General features: G+C 33.8%; 2 long non-coding RNA genes across 2 annotated transcripts; both read left to right on the forward strand.

The window, feature by feature from the left end:
* Positions 1-16,250: 16,250 nt before the first annotated feature.
* On the forward strand, positions 16,251-18,041 carry LOC128240659 (uncharacterized). The gene is made up of 2 exons (XR_008262260.1): positions 16,251-17,005; positions 17,523-18,041. It is a non-coding gene; the product is annotated as an uncharacterized LOC128240659 (long non-coding RNA).
* Positions 18,042-21,395: 3,354 nt separating this feature from the next.
* On the forward strand, positions 21,396-22,872 carry LOC128240664 (uncharacterized). Its single transcript, XR_008262266.1, has 3 exons — positions 21,396-21,466; positions 22,162-22,276; positions 22,770-22,872. It is a non-coding gene; the product is annotated as an uncharacterized LOC128240664 (long non-coding RNA).
* The last annotated feature ends 963 nt before the right edge of the window (positions 22,873-23,835 follow it).

Here is a 23,835-nt window from a genome sequence, read left to right on the forward strand (position 1 = left end):
TGATATGGAGGTCATATGTTATTATTCCTAGCAGGATATGGCCTTTTTTGTCCGATGAATATCCAGAATCACAGGTAGATATCTAGATACATGTGATACATGTGGGTAACGATTTTTTTTCAAAACACTTACTTGTTGAGCCATTATAGCCATATGCCATTTGTCTATTGATTAATCATGGGGTTAAGGTGAACACAGTTGTTTAGAATTGTCTTTATTGCTGAAATGATGTATTGTTTACGGAAAATGTCATATTGAAGTATCAGGTAAGCAACCTCCTACTGAAGGAGAAGGAATTGACAGAGGGAGCTGCCAAACACACCTACTTTGCTTTTATTTCATGAAAATGGCAATATTTCGTTTAATGAGTTTGTGAACACCTTTCGTAAGTATGTGTCTTTATCGATAAAAGATTTCGCTATATTTGATTGCAGATTAATCCACGTTTTTATTGTAGCAACATCTAATTGAAGACTATTCAAGTATATTGGGCTTATCAATGTTATGTTTTTTTTTTGTCTAGTCTTTATAAAATTTATTTTTTTTATTGTTGTGTCGTCTTTATGTTAGGCTGCAGATAACTTTTGGAGACGACCGTTTATCACATTGGAGACAATAGTACATGATTAAAATAGTAAAATATCATTAAAGTTTTCACATAATTGTTGCTTTTTTGACAAACTGGTAGGTGATATGCCGGAGACACAACACCAAAATGTGAACGACATTGGATTCATCAAAAAATATCACAGTTGTCTCTCTTTGACCGCTGTAAAAAGAATAGGGCAAACCTGCAGTTTTTGGGCAAGCAGGTACTAGTTGCAGTAAGGACTAAATACCTGCTAAACCGGGCAAGGGGATTGATTCGATGTAGGCTATCTCTCTTAACATTGTTTTAATCAAACTGAAATTGTCTTAAAATTGCCAGTATTTTAAATTTAAGCTCGAAATTGATGACAATACACCCAAAAGGGTTTATGTTATTAAACGAGCTATATGAACGGGCCATTAATGATCAACTGATCATTATTCATATTGATATATTTTTTCATTCTTCTTTCCTGACAGCTTTCAGAACAACATATATATGTTAAAATACCCCGTGAGGATAGTGGATGACCCTTGGAAAAAGCCCTTGATGAGATCAAATATGTCGCCCTAGCTTTAATGGTCCTCTCAAAAGCATTTGACTGCCTGCCCTATGATCTCATATTAGACAAGCTTAATGAAAATAGTATTTAAGCCCCGGGAACTCTTATTTACAGTTCACCAGTTTATTTTTAAGTTCAATTATGTTATGTATGATTGTTATTCATGTAAGAGAATAGCTCATTGAGCTTATGTTTCTTGTTATCATATACCCGACTTTATATAAAGTTTCTTGTATGATTGACTTGATTTCATACCTAATTGTTTCACCTTATTCCACGTTAAGTTAATTTTATATCAAATGAAATGATGTGTTTGCGATTGGTTCTTAAGTACAAATGGTCTCTTTCAGGAAGGCCAATACGCCCCGATATTCAACACTGAATCACTGATCTGGATGTCACATGAGAAATTCCTGTAATGATATTGTTCTTGGTTGTCAGGTAAATATCATGGAGCTGCCTTCTATTTTTAACATTATTCTATAAAAATGAAGGAACCTTAGATAATTTGTGCAAAAGTTATGACGTTTGACAATTGACATTGATATTTTCCCTAAAGAGGCAAGACAAATCAGTACTTAATTTTAAACATATTTTCGCGGATATTATAAAGCTGTTATAGCAGTTTTACCCCAGGTATTCATTATATAAGTTTTGTCCCAAGTTTATTACAGATGCAGATGAACAGAGTGTGTCATTACTTAATTGATTTACTGCGGTAAGCCAATTGGCTTAGCCTTGCATGTTCCTACTGAAACAATGCACCCATCTTCAATTGACATTCTATGAATATTAAGGTTAAATCAATCGCAACTTTGGCAATTTTGAAACCTTATCCATCAGATGGTGTAGAGTCCTGACATTTCACAAACAAGTAACCACAAGTAACCATAGGACTCTGAGACCGGACAGTTTACTCTGTCTTGCGAATGAATCATTAATGCAAATGTTCTTTTTCAGATATGTCAATACGTGCACACTGCAATACTGATCTAGAGGTTACAAAAAAACTTTGGCTGGAAGGATTTCATCCTGTTGTGTCCAGCATTTATTATAATAACAGTAATTCATTTTGGTCAAAGGATTGCTTCTAACAACTGCCTCTGTATTATGAAATATTTCAAAATAACATTATTCTATACATGTGTTATACACACATGTGAGCGTAGATTATTGAACTATGTAAACAGAAATATTGAACATATTCTTGGATTTTCATGTATTATGAACGAAAATGACCAAACAAACCTAATGAATGGTAGCAAATTTGTCATGACAATATGTTAAACACTGTAAATCTTACCTGGCTTGCACTTAATATTATTGAACAGTTAATTAATCTGAATATGTATCTTGTTTGAATAAATTAGATGCATTTAGAACGCTTATAGCCTGGTTGAACGCCCTATAATTATACTTTAGTACATATGTACTCTGCATTACATGTATTTATATCTTTTCTTATACTGTATATTTTGCGTGAACAATAAAATTGTATACAGCAATGGTCACTTTCTTTCGTTCGGCAATATGCAAATTAGGTGTTTATTATTGTGCCGATATATGTCAAAATGTGTCTTATTGGTTTTGTTCTTTGTTTTTGTTGCATTTATTTATAGTAATTAGTATGGATGACAAGTAAACAAAGGTAAAGGAACTTTTTTTAGCTGAATCCTCTTTTAGATTATAGAGTTTCTTACCTTTATATAAAACACAGGTATTAATGAGCCTTTTGGAAATAAATCACAACAAAATCACATATGCAGATGCTGGAAAATGCCTTTTTTTGTTGGAAAGCTTGTCTTTATTCACCTGGATATGTAACCAACTAACATGCACCTTATTGATTTCCTTAACTGATGGCTTATCTACCGTTCTATCTACCCTCGCAATGTTTCTCAAGAAAGGGACACTATTATACATACTATACAAGTAAATCATGTTTAATTTGAACTCAGTTTAATCGTATTAATTATTATTTTAAAATAAAATAAATAAAATTAAAAACAAATTAGGAACAAAATTGAACTAATGGAAAATACGCACTTTCCGTTGTAATCACAGTTAAATAACTGTGGGCAGTGAGCGTATCACACTCAGACAAATAGTATTGGCAGTGGATACAACATTGTGATACATTTTTAACAAATGGCAACATTTAAACATTATAAAGAGCGATAACGGCTTAACCCTAATAAAGTATGCCAGTTTCATTGTACACCACCCAATTACCAGGTTTTAAACTACGCACGCACAAGAAGCATACACGACAACAAACATTATACATGTATGTATCAATATGAATACATCGTGAATCCATTTTAGCAGAGGTATTGATTTCATCTATCGTAAAACACTGTTTTGTTGAATAAAATTATACGTTCTCTAAACTGTCTTCATGACACAATTGTAAGTGATTTTTTAATAGTTATCATATAATTATAATCTAGCTGCCTTTAGCCAAACTTCAGCTGAAAGAAAGGGACACTACTGTACAGGCAGAACTATGTTAAGTAAAGTCAGAGTTACGACCAAACATGGATTACTACTATATAAATGTGACCTTTGATGATAAGTTTGATACTAATACTAACTGATCAATTATCACTTTTTTCGTTGCCATTTGTCATTAAGATGTTCATTATTTTACCACTGTGCAATTTCAAGATATATGTATTATTGTTTGTTATCTTAGTCGATTTTGCATTTAGTTATAGGTACATGTGTGGATGTCACGTCACATGGTAAGGAACTCTTCGATGCTAAATACCGTTTTAAATCATAGAGTTCCTTCCCTTGACATAAAACACAAGTTTGTTGGGCCTGCCTTGCAAAACGGCGTATTTTAAGTAAATAAGGTAGCCCCGAGAGTACGAACAATGTTGGTAATGTTGGTACACTATAAAAAGTCTGTCTTATCAATGGTAATGATAGACTTTTTTAACTAGCTTTGTTTGTGAAAGGCATATAGGCATATAGAAATGGTGACAAATGCAATACTTGAACAACTACAGAAATGGCAACACCTAGAGTTATATACGGTGAACAGTTTATTGTTATACGCATGGCAACGCAATCGGACAATTCCTTATGCAACATTAAAGAATGTAATATTAACACATTTAACTCAGGGGCAATTCCCAAAGCAACGCCAAGGTTCATGTTGATGGCTAATCCCAAGGCATAAGCAGCGAAATGTCTTAAAATGCACCGCTCATAGGTTTTTACATGCTAACGGCTAGGACAATTACCAAAACACTTCTTAAGGATTTAAAGAGGGCAGTGTCAATGGGACGTTCTAAATGGCACATGCACGGTTATATACAGAAAAAACATAAGTTGCTTCACTTACGATAACACCCGGGGTAGTATACATGGAAACGTTTGAGGCAACACAAGCGTTGTTTTTTGACAAGGTCGGTCCGAGGCGATTCCTAAACAAATACATCGTATGAGTAATGGCAACGTCCGAGGCAGCTCCTTAAGCAACTCCCAGGGCTACATACATCGCATTCTCCCAAGACGCCTTTCACAATTCTAATGGTAATATTCAATTATATATACATGGCAACGATGGGGGCAATTCACGATGCTATGCCAAACGTTAAATACATAACCACGTATTAAACAGGGTTCACGACAACTCATAAAGTGATATGCATGGCAATGTCCAGGGCTATATATATGACTATGGCTGGAACATTTCCAAAGGCAATGCCCCGTTTAATGCAACGGGCGACGGGGCAGCTCACTAGGCAACACCCATGTTAAATGTTTACAGCAACGTCTGGAGCAAATTGTAAGCAACATGGCAACGACGTGGGACATTCCCAAAACAACGCCCATGTTTAAGACAAGGCACGTATGTGGCAATTTCCAGTGTAGCATCGGCTGTAATGCACAAGGCAACGTCCAGGACCATTCGAAACTCACGTCTAAGGTAATACTTTATAGGTCGCACTTTGAATTGGAATGATGAAACGAGTAGACCTTGTGCTATTTTAACTGACAGTCGAGGATTTGCTGTCATCCTGTAACATTGATTTTGCTATTGATATACCTTTTGTTGTTAACTCATCGTGATGCAAGACATTATTGAAATATATACTTTTAATTAATACATTTTTATATCTATAGGAACATGAAAATGAAGTTGAATAACGATGGGAGGGAAAACAATCACACTAAGACAATGTCATCTTGTCCCTAGTTAAAAGTTGTGACATATTTAGAACAGGTTGCGATATTTCAATCATACAGATAACAACAGCAGCTAAAACTACTATGCCGACGTGTATTAAACACATATCAATTACCAGGTATAAGAGCACGCACGCATATGGACGATGCAAAACAACTACTAGTATTCCATTTTAGCGCTCATCAAATATCAACAAGGAAGGCATTAGAGCAGAGTAGATATGGGTTTCCTAATTTAGTGCGTTCAAAAGCTTATTAGTATTAAGCTGTCTTGACTAGTGAATCACCTTCATGGCATGCCAATTTCTTGATCTTACAACAGAGTTTCTGAAAAAAGCGCACAAGGCAAAATCAAAGTACTTAAAGTACTGATGGAAGGTAATTAGTACTGCTCTATATATTTATGTATGTTCGATTGAATGGATTATAACTATTTGGAACGACATAGGAAAGTCTAACTTTGACGTTTTGTTCTACGTAACGAAATTTTCTATTAATATTGTGAACGTTTCGTTCCAATCATATCACTACATTATGGACATTTCACACAATGATCACAAGTCATTCATCAGGCCCCAATTTCTCGAGACTTCTTAAGCTTAACAGGCTTACGAAACTTATTTCAATTAGCCAAAATACATACTAAAATCGATTTTGCTCTATGAAAAATCGTTTATTGTAATAAGTATAATGGTATTTCCTCTATAACGTCTAAAACCTCTTAAAGAAGTAAATATAACGCATTATATAGAAACAAAAACATACTGAGATTAGCTTAAACCTGTTAAAAGGTACTTAAGAAGTTTCCAGAAATTAGGGCCTGCATCTGATATTGCAACATTTCATTAATTCTGAAAATATTTTTCATAACATGGACATACCTCAATAACCAAAGGCAACATTTTGCTAACAGTAACTTTGCGTTTGCATGTAATGCCAAAACAAAAGTGTGCTCAAAAAGTCAAAACCCTCAAGATTTATGTTTTGTTGACTTCCCAAAGGCGCACTTTATAGCACACGTGTATTCTCTCTGTCATGATTTAATACTGTTTATTTTGACTTGTCGCAAGTTATTCCTATGAAAGCCATTCATATACATATCGTGCTAGTTGATAAGCGTGTGAGAATATACAGCCATATTGTAAACAAAATAATTTTTCTATTTTTAGAAGCATCTTTCACTAACGGGGACGCCATGTTACTAGGTTTGTAAGAATGAAACTCTATTATTTATTGGATGGCAGATTAACTATTAACTAATCGCACGCCTCGTAGCAAAGGTCGAGATGTTTAGAATGCGGATACAATGGATCATTTGTGGCGTACATGCTTGATATGCGGATCGAATCAATTTTGGGGTTTCTGTATCGAATCGAATCAGTGAGTTTAAAACCTGATATTCGATACATCCGAGCGAATCGTTGCAACTGTAGTCCCTGTTAAATCTACTTATTTACTATTTGAACTCTTTGGGTTAAACAATAAGATGTTTTAATCTACAAAGATTTAAGCGGGAATGTTGGGGCTGAACGGCGCTCTTACTTATTTTACTCTTCATATGACCACTTAACTAATTAGTTCCTTTTCATTTTACGGTTGTATGTTGGTTTACAGAAAGAAAAATAAAAGTATACTTATCATTTCTTAGTGCTTGAACGTTTCCGCAGAACAAGTATAGTGATCAATAAAAACAAACAAACACAAAGCCTCCGAAAATATTCCGGATATAGGTTTTGGTAAACTAAGCTGAAATTGATAAAAATAAAGCCATAAAACATAACGTAAAGATAATATTTTAAATTTAAAATTCAACAAGTTTTTAGAGTCGTGTATCAATAAGCGTACTATTCACATGGACAAATATTAGGGTATTTAACTCATGTACCAAAGGAATGTTTTACTACTGAAGTTCATTATTATGATCGTTACAGTATGTAAGCATTACTAACAATCCGTGAAAGGGATCCCAGTCAAAACAAAATTGTGCCGCAGTAATTGTAAAGGAGCTATACATCAGTGACCCACATTCAGATAGAGTCGAGTGTCCTTGGGTGTACTATTCCTCACATGTATGGAAAAGGATATTTTTATTTTTATTTTGAATGATATAATCTTCATCACAAAATACGCGCATTTGAGTTAATTTGAAAAGCATTATTATGAACCTAACATTTTGAGAACCCGTGAGGAATTTATTTTCAGATATGTTTGACTAAATGGCAGATGAATGAAAAACCAAACGGATGTAAAGAAGATGCTATTTCATTAAAGTGTTCCGACAACTGACTAAACATCGACTGACATTGTACAAATGATGGGAAGTGAACGTTTAAAACGTAAGTTTAGAGGAAGAAGTGTTATTCCTATCCACCTGGCTAACACGATATTTTGTTGGCACGGAAACAACTGTTTACGCCTTTCAATATGGCTGTTTAAATGTCACAAAGCCAATAAAGAATAACAACAGTCGTGGGATCTAAAAATTTAAAACATCAATCTTTAGAAATAGCACACTAATATTGGTAACGAAATGCTTTTAGTTCGTTGTATTGTATTAGTTCTTTCAAAACAAAGATTCTTCCCATATATGTTCCATTTTTTTGCCTGGTACACAGCATCATTGTGTATATTCAAACATTTACAAACAATTTATATCAAATTTTAATATTCAAGAATTATTCGTATTCTTTTAAGGACACAGTATTTTTCTCAGGTTAAATAAATGTAGGAAAGATGTATCTATCTAAATCAGTATTGGCATTTCTTAATCTGAATGATCTTATCTATGAAAAGTTCAATTTTAACAATTATTTCAATTCATTAAACGAATTTTGTTAAAATAGACTTTTCAAGCGTAAGTCACAACATTTAAATGTGATCAGCAGTGGCTATTTATAACTCAAATTGGAGTTTTCTCCCTTTGATTGATAGACTTGAGATGCACAAATATTGATTGTCACATATTTGGGCTCTTTTCGCTAGCTAGTATAGTTTTTTTCTGTTTTCAAGCTGTTAAATGTCCACCAAAATGAACGGTGAAGGGTTTCTTTCATAATTGGATTTCAAACAAAATGTCACTTAAATTGGCGAATGGCTTCTTTCAGATGGTCGAATACGTGCACGCGTCTCACACTGGAACTCTGTACCTTAGGTTATCTGAGGCACTTTCTTGTGGGATGTGATCCTGAGTGGTTGTCCGGCAGTGACCTGAATTGAAGGTAGATGGCAAGGTAAAACTTTTACAATCAGAGTACTTTATACATAATATTAGATGTAAACGTATGTATAGTACGGGCTAAACGTTTGAAGGCTAGGATATTTATATGGACTGTTTAATTGTTATGTTCATTTGAACTAGACGCTTCTAAAATCACTGTATGTTATGCATAATTTTAGTTATAAAAATATATAATTTGGGGAATATGTTTAATGAAATATATTTTACTGTCTTCTGTAGTCATTTGATACACATTAATGATATCTCTGTTATGTTCTAGTTATAATAAACACTCCAATGGCCAACAAGATGTTCTGATTATCTGTAATATGAATTCTGTATCTAGAATTGAAACAAAAGATGAAATCTGTGTTCAGAAATAGGCACTGTTTGGGAGGAAATCATTTTAAATTGAAGATAATGTCTAATAACTGAGTCTGTTAAACATAATTCAAAAGTTCTCAGTGGTGTTTCTGTTATTGACAGGCAGATAATATGGCGTAATACTAAAGACACGACACCCGAATACGACAATCTTAGGATCAGTGAAATCTGCATCACTGCTCAAGTAAAGAGAATCATCACCAGCTTCATGTATCATATTGGACACAGTAAGAACCAATGTTTATCGAATAAGGTGTGTAAGGCAGCCATGTTTGCACATTAAAGCTCGCACGTTCAGCAGCATAATTGACTTTTGATGTAATTGACAGTGTCATTTCAAATTGCGTACTAGACATTTAACTTGAGCTCGATACTGCTTGACTTCTACCAATTATGGCTTACTGCTCTTAATATTTAAATAATTGATAATATTAAGCAAGTTTCCTGATTTATTCAGTATATATTATACGTTCCTCTTTCAATTGGTTTATATATATTTGTTGTGTGTTTCGATAGTATTTCTAGTACAACGTTCTGTTTAAGATGGATACGAGCAGACTTGACTGTATTCCTGATCCTAATATGACAAGGGATGCTTTCTGGCAAAATGTGGTCCAGACGAAAAGGCAGATGTCTTTTGCAGTTAAAAAGTACAATCGTTGAATAATAATAACAAGACTAAGAGAAATATTAATACCTTTTCACTGAAAATGATAAAGACACACAGAGGTTGAATTCGATCCTGTAAGCTCAAAGGACCGACTAATCAATTCATTGAGTATACGTTTTATTAGTGTTGGAATTAAAGTCAGTGTATGGAAAAACACTAGAGTTTGTAATGTAATTTTATATTTAAATCATGTTCATCTCATGACGACCATTAAACATATTTTTTGGCAGACACTTTGGCTAAAAACCAGAAACTAGACAGAATAGTTGCCTCGTCTGTATTCAATTTGTGTGAATTACCATCTGTCCCTAGATGGTAAACTGTTTTGGCAGATATATATGTTTAATCTAGATTCAAATTATACCACAACGCTATGTTTTAATATTGTTGTCTTATGATTATCTAAAAGTTGCATGAAACTCATTTGACGTTACAAACCCAAAAGTTGAATTATATTTATATATCTGTGTCCATCCGCTTTCACTAAAATAATTTCAAAGATAAACCATTCATACATTGAAAGTAATTGTAAATGACTGTTGGTGAAACCTTTCCATTTAAATTAATTGTTTTTACAGACCGATGAGGTGGATTGCTATAGACACAACAATTGTAATGTTAACTGCCCTTTGTTATGTCAACGTAGTTGAATCCCTTAAACCACTTTAACAAGTATTTTCTGCAACTAATGATAAGCAGGTATTGGTTGTTGTTACAAATTACGTTTACTAGGGGGCTAGTGTTTTGTCTTTGAACTATTCAGCTAGCAAATCAGTAACGCACTGAAATACATTTCACGTTTGTCTTTAAAATTGATAATATATCAGAACTAGGAATACGGCTGCCCTAGTCACCTGATGGTGTAAAGTCAACAGCATTTTTACAGAAGTATCAAGATTTAAGATAAGTAGGTCAACAAAAGGATGGTTCTTTCCTTTGGGAATCTTTGATGAAAAACTAAAGTTTGTCTATTACATTACAAATTCCATGAAATACTCCTTATAAAATGCACTGGGCTTTAACACAAACTGCAATCTACCTTGTATTAACATTATTTATTCCAGTTTAAGCCAGAGTGATTTAAAGCTTGCATTCATCACAGATGTACTTAAGAAAGCTAACAGCTAAACTTGAGCGAATGCTTTCTTTCTGATAGGATGTTACGAGCATCCGCCCAACACCGAATCTCTGAGCTCGAGATCACATGAGGCATTTTGTGGTACGATGTTGCTAATAACAACAACAGATAGATATCAAGGTAAGATATATGGACTCAAACATTGCTATGCACATATTCGGAACTTCCGAATTATAGTATTCTATACGTTATTTCAACTATTAAAATACTATTTTGAAAGGGGTAAATGTTGGATGAGAGAGCTAACATATAAAATATATTCCCATGTTTTCCTGTAGTTATTTGATACAAATAACGTTTCAAGTCTGGATTAATTGATCGTTTTAAAAGGAAAGCTAATTATCTGTATTAGTATTGTTGTATCAAATAAAGATGTTAAACTAGAACTTCACAAAAGCTGAAATCTGTTCAGCTCTATGTTTTTTTTAAAAAAAAGGGCTTTTATCGAATATAATGATTGATATCTAATTATTTACAGACATATATGATGGCGTTATACTAAAGACACAATAATGAAATATGATAGACTAATGGTCAGTGAAACCGGCATCACTTCTGATGCATTGAATTATCATCAGCTTGAGAAAATAATTACAGTAAGAACCGACATTAATCGGGGAGGGGATTTAATGTAACCGATTTTGCACATTTAAGCTACAAACAATAATAGGAATGAGAGTGCCATTCACTTGCCGAAACGTTTTTAAGCTCGATACTGCTTCATTCCTCTCCGATACGCTAGTATATAATATCATGTTCTGTTTTACTTAGTGTACATATTTGCTCGGGAGATTGGTGTTTCTTTCGATTTGCAGTAAAAACTTCCTTTTTAAGTTGGAAACGAGTAGACATCACTGAATGTCTGATGTGAAGGTCACAAGGTGCGCGTCCTGACAGCGTGTGGTCCGGGGTTGTCCGGCATGAACCTGAAGCAAAGGTAGATGTAGTTTGCAGATAAAACGTACTGTTGTGTTTGCAAAGTATTGCAAGAGTGAGATAAAACTTGATACTACTGTGCTATAAGATGAACGACACTCAATAATTAGTCTTCATCCTGCAAGCTCCTGGCCTGGTTTAAAGATATGAAATCTAAATTGTTTAATAAAACAAATTCCTTTTGTAACCTATGAGCATTTATTTCAAGATTGAAAGTGATGTTAAGTACTTTAATATATAATATTGTTTTCCGAAGAATTGTTTTACAAAATTGAAAAACATACTTAAATGATAATCACAACTGACCGATATTATGTTTCGACTAAACATACATAGACAAATGATCTGTTGCGGACGCCCTCCGATTTTTTTACATAATCATAAAAACATTATATTAAGGCTGTACTATATTATAGTATTGTACATTGAATGTGGATGCCTTGCTTGTATAAAACAAACACAAACAGAAAATTGCATTCGAATGTTTGACAGTTATTTTCTGAACACTTTGTTGACAGTTTTGACGGATCTGGTATGCTAGATAAACTACGATAAACTAGATAAAACACAGTTGTCTCTCTAGGGCCTTTGTAGAACTAATGATATACATTTTGAGAAAAGCAGGTAATGGTTGAGGTTATAACTAGCATTTTTAATATAGTGTGTAGGCTTCACATTTTAAGGTCCCTATTGGCCAATCCATGACAATAATTAGGCTTTGTATGGAAAATGTTTTTAGTTCAGTGGAAAACACACTTGCTTTGTAAAAGGTTGTTTTCAATTACAGTTTCCTCTAACAGATTAAAATGTTGAACATAAAAATGGTGATTAAGTCAATAAAGTAAGTCATATCATACACAAGTTTTGTAAATGTATAAACTAACTATTTGTCTGTTGACATTGGTAAAACACCACGTTCTTACCTATATTTCCTGGTATCCTATGTCATTCCCAAACTTATAGGAGTCTTATGTATTAACAGCACCAATAATATTAACGTTTCGTAACATAATGTATATTACTTCAGGTGTAGCTGTATGATGTCAAGCTGTTGTCTACTTAGCCATAAATCAGCGCTGTTGATAAATGACAGACCACCCAGAACTCAATCCTTCCAGGAAATGACTTGGGACCTCAATGTAAAGGATACAGTGTGTCGTTTTCTCGTATGTATTGGCATATCTTAAAGATGATAATTTCATTATAAATTCAATCACAAAACACATTATCCCTTTTAGTTAAGCAGTCATGTAAAACGAGTTTAATATAAAAGGTTGCTTATTTAAGAACGTGTACACTAAGTAGTTTTAACCGTCAATTTAACCAGTTGTCAGTTTAACATCGGCTTTTTAGTTTGTAAAATCCCACTAATGTCAGATCTTAACCCCCAACCTATACCGGCTTGTGTTCAAACTTCAGATCAACCATAAACATTAGTATAAGGGAGGCAACTGCGATACCAGAAAATAGACGTACTCATATTAATAGATCAAATCTTGTCAGAATCTTTTTTGTCTTTTGCAATACCGCAAATATGCAATAATTAAATATCCTTTAGTTAACTAGTTTAGGAAATGGTTGCAGTAAAAAAGCAATGAGGGTACGTAGGTGAAGTGAAAGTTTACACAGTATTGTTGCTCTTTTTAACAGACTGGTAGGTGAAATGCTGGAGACACGACATCAAAATATAGACGAGATTCGACATGGCAAAAATAATCGTGGTTGTCTCCCTTTGACCGCTGTCTTGGTCATATTATGCAGTTTAAGGACAATCAGGAACAGGTTGCAGTAAAAAAAGAAATAAGGGTACGTAGATGAAGTATATCCCTTTGAACATGCCTTCAACCATAAAGTAGATGTTATAAAAGCACTTATATATTTAATGTAACATCCAAATTGCTAAATGTACCTCAAAAGGCTAAATGTTAGGTTTCATGTCCTTCTTCTAATTTATATCCTACACACCGTTCATATTCAACTAAGTGTATATGGATTTTCATGATATGAATGCGATTAAAACTTAAGTACAAATCCTCTCTTTCAGGTATGCCAATGCGTGCAGACGGTCTATAATGTAACCCTGATCTAGAACTTACAAAGGGCTCTGTCTTGTAGGATGTGATCCTATGATGTCCAGCAAGTATTAGAACAACAGAAAAATCTCTTAGTAATTCATTTTAACCACAGTTTTGCGTTAAACAAGTGTCTCTGTGGCATTAAATTTTGAAAATTACAGTAAATTATACATGTGTTACAAAACAGATAAAAATATTTGCTACAGTAAGACATCTATAATTCTTAATAACTTTATTTGTAAACATTCTACAGTGTTTTAATTGTATTGTTTTGTTATTGACAGATCAATGAGAAAGTATTGGGAAGACATAACACCAAAATGTGAAAGGCCCTGGCTCTGTCAAACCAGCATCCCAGTTGTGTCATATGTAACGAAAATGATCAGCAGTTTGATTGCATCAATATGAGTTTCCAAAGACGTGTTTGCCAAGACAATTCTTAATTGAACACTGTAAACTTATTTTCAATAGAAGTACTGTTAATAATTGATCAAATCTTGTCAGGCTCTTTTTTGTCTTTTGCAATACCGCAAATATGTAATCGTTAAATATCCTTTAGTTAACTAGTTTGTCTGGGCACTGACTACTTGAAATTTCATGACTGCGCACCAACGATATTTCTGAGATATTTATTTTTGAAGTACATGTATGTCAAACTGTTCCAGAGGATCAAAACAATAAGGGCTAACATTTACTTGACTGGCATAGTAAGTAAATGCATCTGTCCATAGACGAATACCTATCCCAATTGATTTTTAAGAGATACATGTTTAACTTGGTCTATTGGTTAATCATTGGGTTAAGATGTACACAATTGTTTGGATGTGTTTGTATTACTGTAATGCTGTATTGTTTACGGAAAAGTCATATTGAACTGTCGGGTAAGCCAAATTCCAAGGCTGAAGAAGGAATGAAGAGCAGGGACTGTCACACCCAACTACTTTGCTTTTATTTCTTTTTTTTTTGCTTTATTTGCTTTTATATGTGTTTGTTAACATCTATCTCAAGTATATGTCTTTATTACTAAAATATGTTGCTATACATTATTGCAGATTAAGTTTTATAATGAGTAAAGGATGGATTGAAGAATGCACATTTTGTAGCAATTCAAATTAAAATCCAATTCATTTCTTAGTTATTTTATTAAATCCACACACTAATTGATGAGTGTTCAAATGTATTGGGCTGATGACATTTAACTTCATTGCTGCGTAGTATTGACCCTTTTTAAATACACTGACAGCTTTGTCTAAATACCTGCATTAGTTTGGAGACGAGCCATTCTCGCATTGGAGGCAATGGTTAATGAATTTGCGAAAGTTAACACAGTATTGTTGCTCTTTTTAACAGACTGGTAGGTGAAATGCTGGAGACACGACATCAAAATATGGACGAAATTCGACATGCCAAAAATAATCGTGGTTGTCTCCCTTTGACAGCTATGATGGTCATATTATGCAGTTTAAGTACAAGCAGAAACTTGTTACAGTAATAAAGCAATGAGGGTACGTAGGTGAAGTATATCCCTTTAAACATGCCTTCAACCAAAGAGTAGATGTTTTAAAAGCACTTAGATATTTAATAAAACCTTCAAATTGCTAAATGTACCCCAAATGGCTAAATGTTAGGTTTCATGCCCTACTTCTTATTCCTATCCTACACATCGTTTATATTCAACTAAGTGTATTTGAATTTTCATGATATGAATGCGATTAAAACTTAAGTACAAATCCTCTCTTTCAGGTATGCAAATGCGTGCAGACTGTTTATAATGTAACCCTGATCTAGAACTTACAAAGGGTTCTGTCTTGTAGAATGTGATCCTGCGATGTCCAGCAACTATTAGAACAGCAGAAAAATCTCTTGGTAATTCATTTTAACCACAGTTTTGCTTTAAACAAGTGTCTCTGTGGCATTACAGATTGAAAATTACAGTAAATTACACATGTGTTACAAAACCGATAGAAACATTTGGTATAGTATGACATCTATAATTCTTAATAACTTTATATGTAAACATTCTACAGTGTTTTAATTGTATTGACTGCGCACCAACGATATTTCAGAGATATTTATTTTTGAGGTACATGTATGTCAAACTGTTTCAGAGGATCAAAACAATAAGGGCTAACATTTACTTGCCTGGCATATTGATATTATGTTTGCATTAAGAAGAAGAAGCACATTGTATTCTGATCCTTGTTGGGCTGTTTAGGTTTAAACACGGTAAATGCGGGCTGGGTTATATTTGAAGTTTCGACTAAAGGGCTTGTCACTGTAGTTTTCATTGTATAATTGATGTGTTGTTTGTCATCCTTTATATATTTCATAACCCTTGGTTCCTTTGTAGTTAACTCAGCTTAGAAGATGTTTGAGGCTTCACAATTTATTGTATCATAAAAATTTAACATAAATATATAACAGTGATCTCCCTTTGACCGCTGTGATTAGCCTAGGACAAAAATGCAGTTTTAACTAGTTGCAGGTTGGACTAAATACCTGCTAAACGGGGCAAGGGGGTTGATTCGGTGTAGTATGTCTCTCTTATCATTGTTTTAACCCAACTGAAATTGTCTTAAAATTGCCAATATTTCAAATTCAAGCTCGAAATTGATAAAAATACACCCATAAGGCTTTATATTATTAAAAGAGCTAAATGAACGGGTCATTAATGAGCAACTGATCATTCACATTGATATATTTTTTATTCTCTCCTGACAGCTTTCAGAACAACATATATATGTTAAAATACACTGTGAGGGTGATGGATGACCCTTGGAAAAAGCCCGTGATGAGATCAAATATGTCCGTCCAGCTTTAATGATCATCCCAAAAGCATCTGACTGCCTGCCCTTTGATCGTCATAGACAAGCTTAATGAAAAAAGGAGCTTTTATTTCCAGTTCACCAGTTTCTGTTTAAGTTTGCTTATGTTATGTATGTTTGTTATTCATGTCAGAGAATAGCCCATTGAACTTATCTTTCTTGTTATCATAAACCCGACTTTAAATAAAGTTTCTTGTATGATTGATCTGATTTTATACCTTAATGTTTACCCCATGTCACGTGCCGATTAAGTTAAGTTTATATGAATTTAATTGATGTGTATGCGATTGGATCTTAAGTGCAAATGGTCTCTTTCAGGAAGGCCAATACGCCCAGATGTTCAACACTGAATCATTGAACTGGAAGTAACATGAGAAATGCCTGCAACAATGTTTATCCAGCTTGTCAGGTAAATATCCATCTTATTTTAATTTTAACAATCATTAACATGTACTTTATTCTTTTAAAATGAATGAACCTTACCTAAATTGTGTTGCAAAAGTTATGACACCCAACGGTTGACAGTTAACATTGATGTTTTCCCTCAAGAGGCAAGACAAATAAGTACATAATTTGTAACATCTTTTCGCGGATATTATATAGCTGTTATAGCAGTTTTACCCCAGTTATTCATTATGTAAGTTTTGTCCCAAATTTAATATAAATGCAGATGAAGAGAGTGTGTCATTGCTTGATTCACTAAGGGAAGCCAGCTTTGCATGTTATTACAGAAACAATGCACCATTCTTCAATTGACATTCTATGAATATGAAGGTTAAATAAATCTCAACTTTTGAAATTTTAAAACCTAATCCATCAGATTGTGTAGAGTCCTGTCATTTCACAAACAAGTAACCATAGGACTTTGTGACCGGACAACTTATTGTGTCTAGCGAATAAAAATACGTGCAAATGTTCTCTTTCAGTTATGCCAAGACTTTTCGCAATGAAAAAGGCTTTTGCTGGAAGGATTTTACCCTGTTATGTTCAGCATTTATAATTATAACTGTAGTTTATTTCCGTCAAAGGATTGCTTCTAACGACTTCCTCTGTATTAAAAAAGATTTAAAATTTACAATATTCTATACCTGTGTTACACACTTGAACGTGGATTATCACACTATGTTAACAGAACTATTGAGCATATTCTTTGATTTCCATGTATTATGAACGAGAATGACCAAACACAACTAATGAATGGTAGAAAATTTGTCATGATAATATGTAAAACACTGTAAATTTTACCTGGCTTGTACTTAATATTAATTTAACTGTTAATTCATCTGAATATGTATCTTGTTTGAATAAGTGAGATGTATTTAGAACGCTTATAGGCTGATGAACGCCCTCTTATTATCCTGTATTACATATGTAATCTGCATTACATGTATTTACAACTTTTCTCATACTGTATGTTTTGCGTGAACAATAAAACTGTTACAGCAGTGCTCACTTTCTTTCGTACGGCAATGTTTCATTGAGGTGTGTATTCTTGTGCCAATATACAAAGTCAAAATGTGTCTAATTGATTTACTTATAGTAATTAGTATGGATGGCAAGTAATAAAGTGTAAAGGAACTCTTTTTAGCTGAATGGTCTTTTAAATTATAGAGTTTATTCCCTTGATTAAAAAAACCAAGTATTATTGAGCCTTTAGGGAATGAATAAGTTTTGTCTACACACAAAAAGATCACGATTTGCAGATGCTGGAGTATGCCTTTTTTGGTGGAAAGCGCGTCTTTAATCACCCTTTATCGATGACTTATATACCGTTTATTCTACTTGGACTTATTACCCAATAAAAAGACACTACCATACAAGTAAAAATGTTCAATTTTAACTTTGAACTATGTTTGAGATCTAGAATGAACTAATGGAAAATATACACTTTCCGTGGTAATTGCAGTTGATTACAGTGAGCAGTGAGCAATCACACTCGGACAATGATAATTGGCAGAAGATACAACACCGTGATTTATTTTGAACAAATCACAACATTTAAACCTTATGAAGAACGAGGGAGGGCTTAACACTAATATGCACGTTTTCATTTCACAACACTTACCAGGTTTTAAACTACGCACACATAAGAAGCATACACGACAGCCAAACTGTATATGTATCAATATGAGTACATCATGAATCCATTTCAGCAGAGGTATTGATTCCAACTATCGTTAAAATGAAAATCAGATTCGTTGAATAAAAATATACGTTCTCTAAACTGTTTCACGACACAATTTTAGGGGATGATTAATAGTTATCATACAATTATAATCAAGCGGTCTTTAACCGAACTTTAGCTGAAGGTGTGGATGTCAAATAAACAAATGTTACGAAACTCTTCGATGCTAAATTCCATTTTAAATCCTAGAGTTCCTGCCCTTGATATAAAATACAAGTATGTTGCGCTTGCCTTGCGTATTTCAAGGACTTTTGCTAGCCTTGGGACTACGAGCAATGTTTGTAAAGTTGATACATTTAAAATAGTCTTATCAATGGTAATGACGGTATGGTTTAACTAGCTTTGTTTGCGAAAGGTCTATGGAATTGGCAACAAATTGCAAGGCAACACACAGGGTTATATACAGTGAACCGCTCATTGAAATGCGCATTGCAACGCCAACGGACAATTCTTTAGGCAACATTAAAGAATGTATTTTTTTACATATTAAATTCAGGGGCAATTCCCAAAGCAACGCAAAGGTTCAAATTGAGGAAAATGGTTTGTGGCAAACCCAAAGGCAATCCAAAAGTTATACGCAGAACACTTTTCTGGGTTATTAAAAAGGTATCGTCTGGGGGAATTCCAAAAGCAACGCACACAGGTATATATATGGTAACGGCTAGGGCAATTCCCAAGACACTGCCCAAGGATATAAAGAGGGCAATGTCGATGGGAAGTTCTAAATGCAACACGCATGGTTTTATAAAGAACAACATAAATTGCTTTACCTCTGACAACACAAGGGGTAATATACATGGAAACGTTCGAGGCAACACAAACGTTGTTTTTTGAAAAGGTCGGTCCGAGGCGATTTCTAAACAAATTCATCGTATGAGTAATGGCAAGGTCCAGGACAACTCCTGAAGCAACGCCCAGGGCTACAAACATGGCATTATCTCGGGATATTCAAAAGACAATTCTCACAGATAAAAATATTGCAACGCATTTCACAATTCCAATGGTAATATTCAATTATATATACATAGCAACGATTGGGCAATTCACAAAGCTATGTCAAACGTTATATACATAACCACATATGAAACACAGTCCACGACAACTCCGAAAGCGATATACATGGCAATGTCGAGGGCCATATATATGACTAATGATCACAATGATCACAAGTTATTCATCAGCATATAACAACGCAGTATTATACATACAAGAATGTGCTTACAAAGTGAAAACCTTCAACAATTATGATTTGTTGACCTCCATAAACCGCACTTTACAACACACGTGTGTTCTGTCTTCGTGAGTTAAAACTGTTGAGTATACTTGTCACAAGGTATTTCTCAGAACGCGATTCATATACACATCGTGCTAGTAAGTAGTTGAATGAATATTCTGCCATATTGTAAACAAAAGTTTCCAATTCAAATTTAGCGCGTGAATTCTGGACACCAAAATTTCACCAGAGCGGGATGTAACTGCATTGGGTAGTTTTCGTCATCGCCAAACCGTAAAGGTTATTTAAGGTTCGAAATACGACATTATGCTGCAGAATTGTGCAGTATTCTTTAACATTTGTAAAGTTAGTAGTTTGGTGATTTTTATTTTTATAACATGATCCATAAATATCAAGTCGGTGCATCTTCGTTAAAGGGCATAATTTATATGAACTGTATTAATACGCAGTTTTTATGACATTAAGCTGTTCAGAAATAATGTATTGCTTCACACTTTTGAATTGCATATCAATTGAAGCTTCGCAGCGCTCAAGCTCAGGTATTTACATTCAAAGCGGTCCCAGTTAATCTACCTTTCTACTCTTTGACCGCTTTGGGTTAAAATAAGGTTTTAATCTACAAGGATTTGAGCGGGGATGTTTGAGCTGCAGCGCTCTTTCTTTTAATACTCTTCATAGGACCCCTAAACTGAAAGAGTTCCTTTCGGTGACAGGGTCACGGATGCATATTTATTTACAGAAAGAGAAAATGGAAGTATACATATTTATCGTTTGGGCTTGAACGTAATTTCAGTACAATCACAGTGATATATTTAAAAAAAAAAAACAATCGCCGACTGTGCCTCCGAAAATATACCGGATATTGGTTTTGGTAAACGATACTGAATATAATAGAACTGAACAAAAAGTAAAGATGATATTTTACATTCAAGTTTTTCCAATTGACAAACACTGGGCTTTTTAACTCATGTACTGAAGGAATATTTTATTATTTTAGCTCTTTTTTATGACTGGCATGATACCTGATATGTTATTATCGTTACAGAACGTAAACATTACGAACCATCCGTGAAAGGGATCCCCGTCAAAACATAAATTTGTCGCAGTAATTGTAAAGGAGCTATACATCAGTGACCCACATTCAGGTAGGCTAATGTCAATAAGTGAATTATTCCTCACATGTATGTATTGGGGTATTTAAAAAAAACCTTTTATTTTGAATTAGATATTTTCAGCACAAAATACGCGCATTGGAGTTAATTTCAAGGCATACTTATGAAACCAACAATTTGAGAGCTTGTGAGGAGTTTATTTTCAGAAATGATTTACTATATGGCAGATGAATTAATAACAAACGGATTTAAATAATATGCTAGTTTATTAAAGTGTTCCAACAACTGACTAAACATCGACTGACATTGTACAAATGATGGGGAGTGCACGTGTAGAACGTAAGTTTAGAGGTAGACGAAGACATACTATTTTGTTGGAACAAAAACAAATGTTTACGCCTTTCAACATGTCTGTTTAAATGACACAAAGTCTTTAAAAAACAGCAAACTCATATTGACTCATATATGGTTCGTTGTATTGTAGAAGTTATTTCAAAACAATGATTCAACCATATATGTACCATTTTTCGCCTTGTACACAGCGTCCTTGTGTATATTCAAACCTTTTCATAAAATTTATATCAAATTTAATCAAATCGTATTTAAAGGCAGTTTTATCGCAGGTTAAATAAATATAGGAAAATATGAATCTATCTAAATCCGTCTTGGCGTTTCTTATTTTGACTTATCTATGACAAGTTCAATTTAAACAATTATTTTAATTAATCAAACGATTTTTGTAAAAATTGGACTTTCCATGCGTAAGCCACAACATTTAAATGTAACAGAAAAAATTTGAATTGGAAACTGGCTATTTATAACTCAAATTGGAGTTTTCTCCCTTTGATTGATATACTTGAAATACACAGATATTTGGCTCTTTTCGCTAGTTTGCGCAAAAGTTTAGTTTTTTTTTCTGTTTTCAAGCTGTTAAATGTCCACCAAAATGATCGATGAAGGGTTTCTTTAATAATTGGATTAATAATTGGATTTCAAACAAAATGTCATTTAATTTGGCGAATAGTTGCTTTCAGATGGCATAATACGTGCACTCGTCTCACACCTGGAGCCTTGTACCTGAGGTTATCTGTGGCACTTTCTTGTGGGATGTGATCCTGAGTGGTTGTCCGGCAATTACCAGATTCGAAGGTAGATGGCTAGGTAAAACATATAGCACTGCAGTGCACATACGCATTTGAAGCTTTTAAAATTACAGTATTCTATACAAAATATTAGATGTAAAAATATGTATAGTACGGGCTAAACGTTTGAAGGCTAAGCTATCCATATGGACTGCACCACTGTGAAGCTCATATGAATTAGGAGCTTCTAAAAGAACTGAACGTTATACATAATTTTAGTTATAAAAATAATGTATGATTAGAGGCATATGTTTGATGAAATATATCGACTGTTTTCTGTAGTCATTTGATACACATTAATGATATTCTTTGGTTATGTTCTAGTTATAATAAATACTCCAATGGCCGACAAGATTTTCTGATATCTGTAATGATAATTCTGTATCTAGAATTGGATCAAAAGATGAAAGCCGTGTTCAGCAATATGCACTGTCTGGGAGAAATGATTACAAATTGAAGACAATGTCGTTAAACATATTTAAAATGTTTGTAATTGACAGGAATATAATAATGGCGTAATACTTAAGACACGACACCGGAATACGACATCCTGAGGATCAGTGAAACCTGCATCACTGCTCAAGTACAGAGAATCATCACCAGCTTCATTTATCGTATTGGACACAGTAAGAACTAATAGTTATCGGTGTAAGGCAGCCATTTCTGTACATTAAATTGCATGTTTGATTTTTGACAGTGTCATTTTTTAAATGGCGTAGACATTTTACTTGAGCTGCTGGATATCTGCCAACAATGGCTTACTGTTGGTTGTCCTGCTCTTAATATTTAAATAATTAATAATTTTACGCAAGTTTCCTGCTTAACTCTTTATATATTATACCTCATTGTCCCTCTTTCACTTTGTTTATATATTTGTTGAAGAGATTACTGTGTGGTCGATTAAATTTCACGCAGAATGTTCTCTTTCTGATGGATACGAGGTGAATTGACTGATGTCCGATCCCAATATGACAAGGGACGTTTTCTGACAGAAGGTGATCTTAATAAATCAGAAAGAAAAGGCAGATGGCGTTCAGTTTGATCATGAATGCTCAAGGGACAGGCTAATTAAGGCATTGGATATACGTTTATTTATTATCGTGTTGGGTTTAAAGTCAGTGTATGGGAAAACAATAGGGGTTTGTAATGTAATTTCATATTAAAATAATGTTTTTTTTCATGACAACCATAAAACACATTTTATTTGGCAGATTAAGGACACGTTTGGCTAAAAGGCTGGAACTAGACGGAATCAATTATTGCTTATTTTTCATTTAAATTTTTATTGGCAATCTATATGTTGTTGAAAAAGTCATCAAGAATCGCCATTGGCAGTACGTCCAACACGGTAACAAAACAAATATTACTTAATTACTATTTTCTACTAACAAGTGGTCTTTCTTCTATTTAAACCCTTCTTGGTGCTTTTTAACGCAAAAACAAGCGGAATTCATTTTCAACATTTTACTGGAAACAACTCCGAAACATGTTATCAGGGGTATCATTTTTTAACATTGCCTTTTGTTGTCTCTTCTGTATTGAATATGTGTGAATCACCATCTGTCC

This window comes from Mya arenaria, chromosome 7 (genome assembly GCF_026914265.1).
Source record: "Mya arenaria isolate MELC-2E11 chromosome 7, ASM2691426v1".
Classification (NCBI taxonomy): domain Eukaryota; kingdom Metazoa; phylum Mollusca; class Bivalvia; order Myida; family Myidae; genus Mya; species Mya arenaria.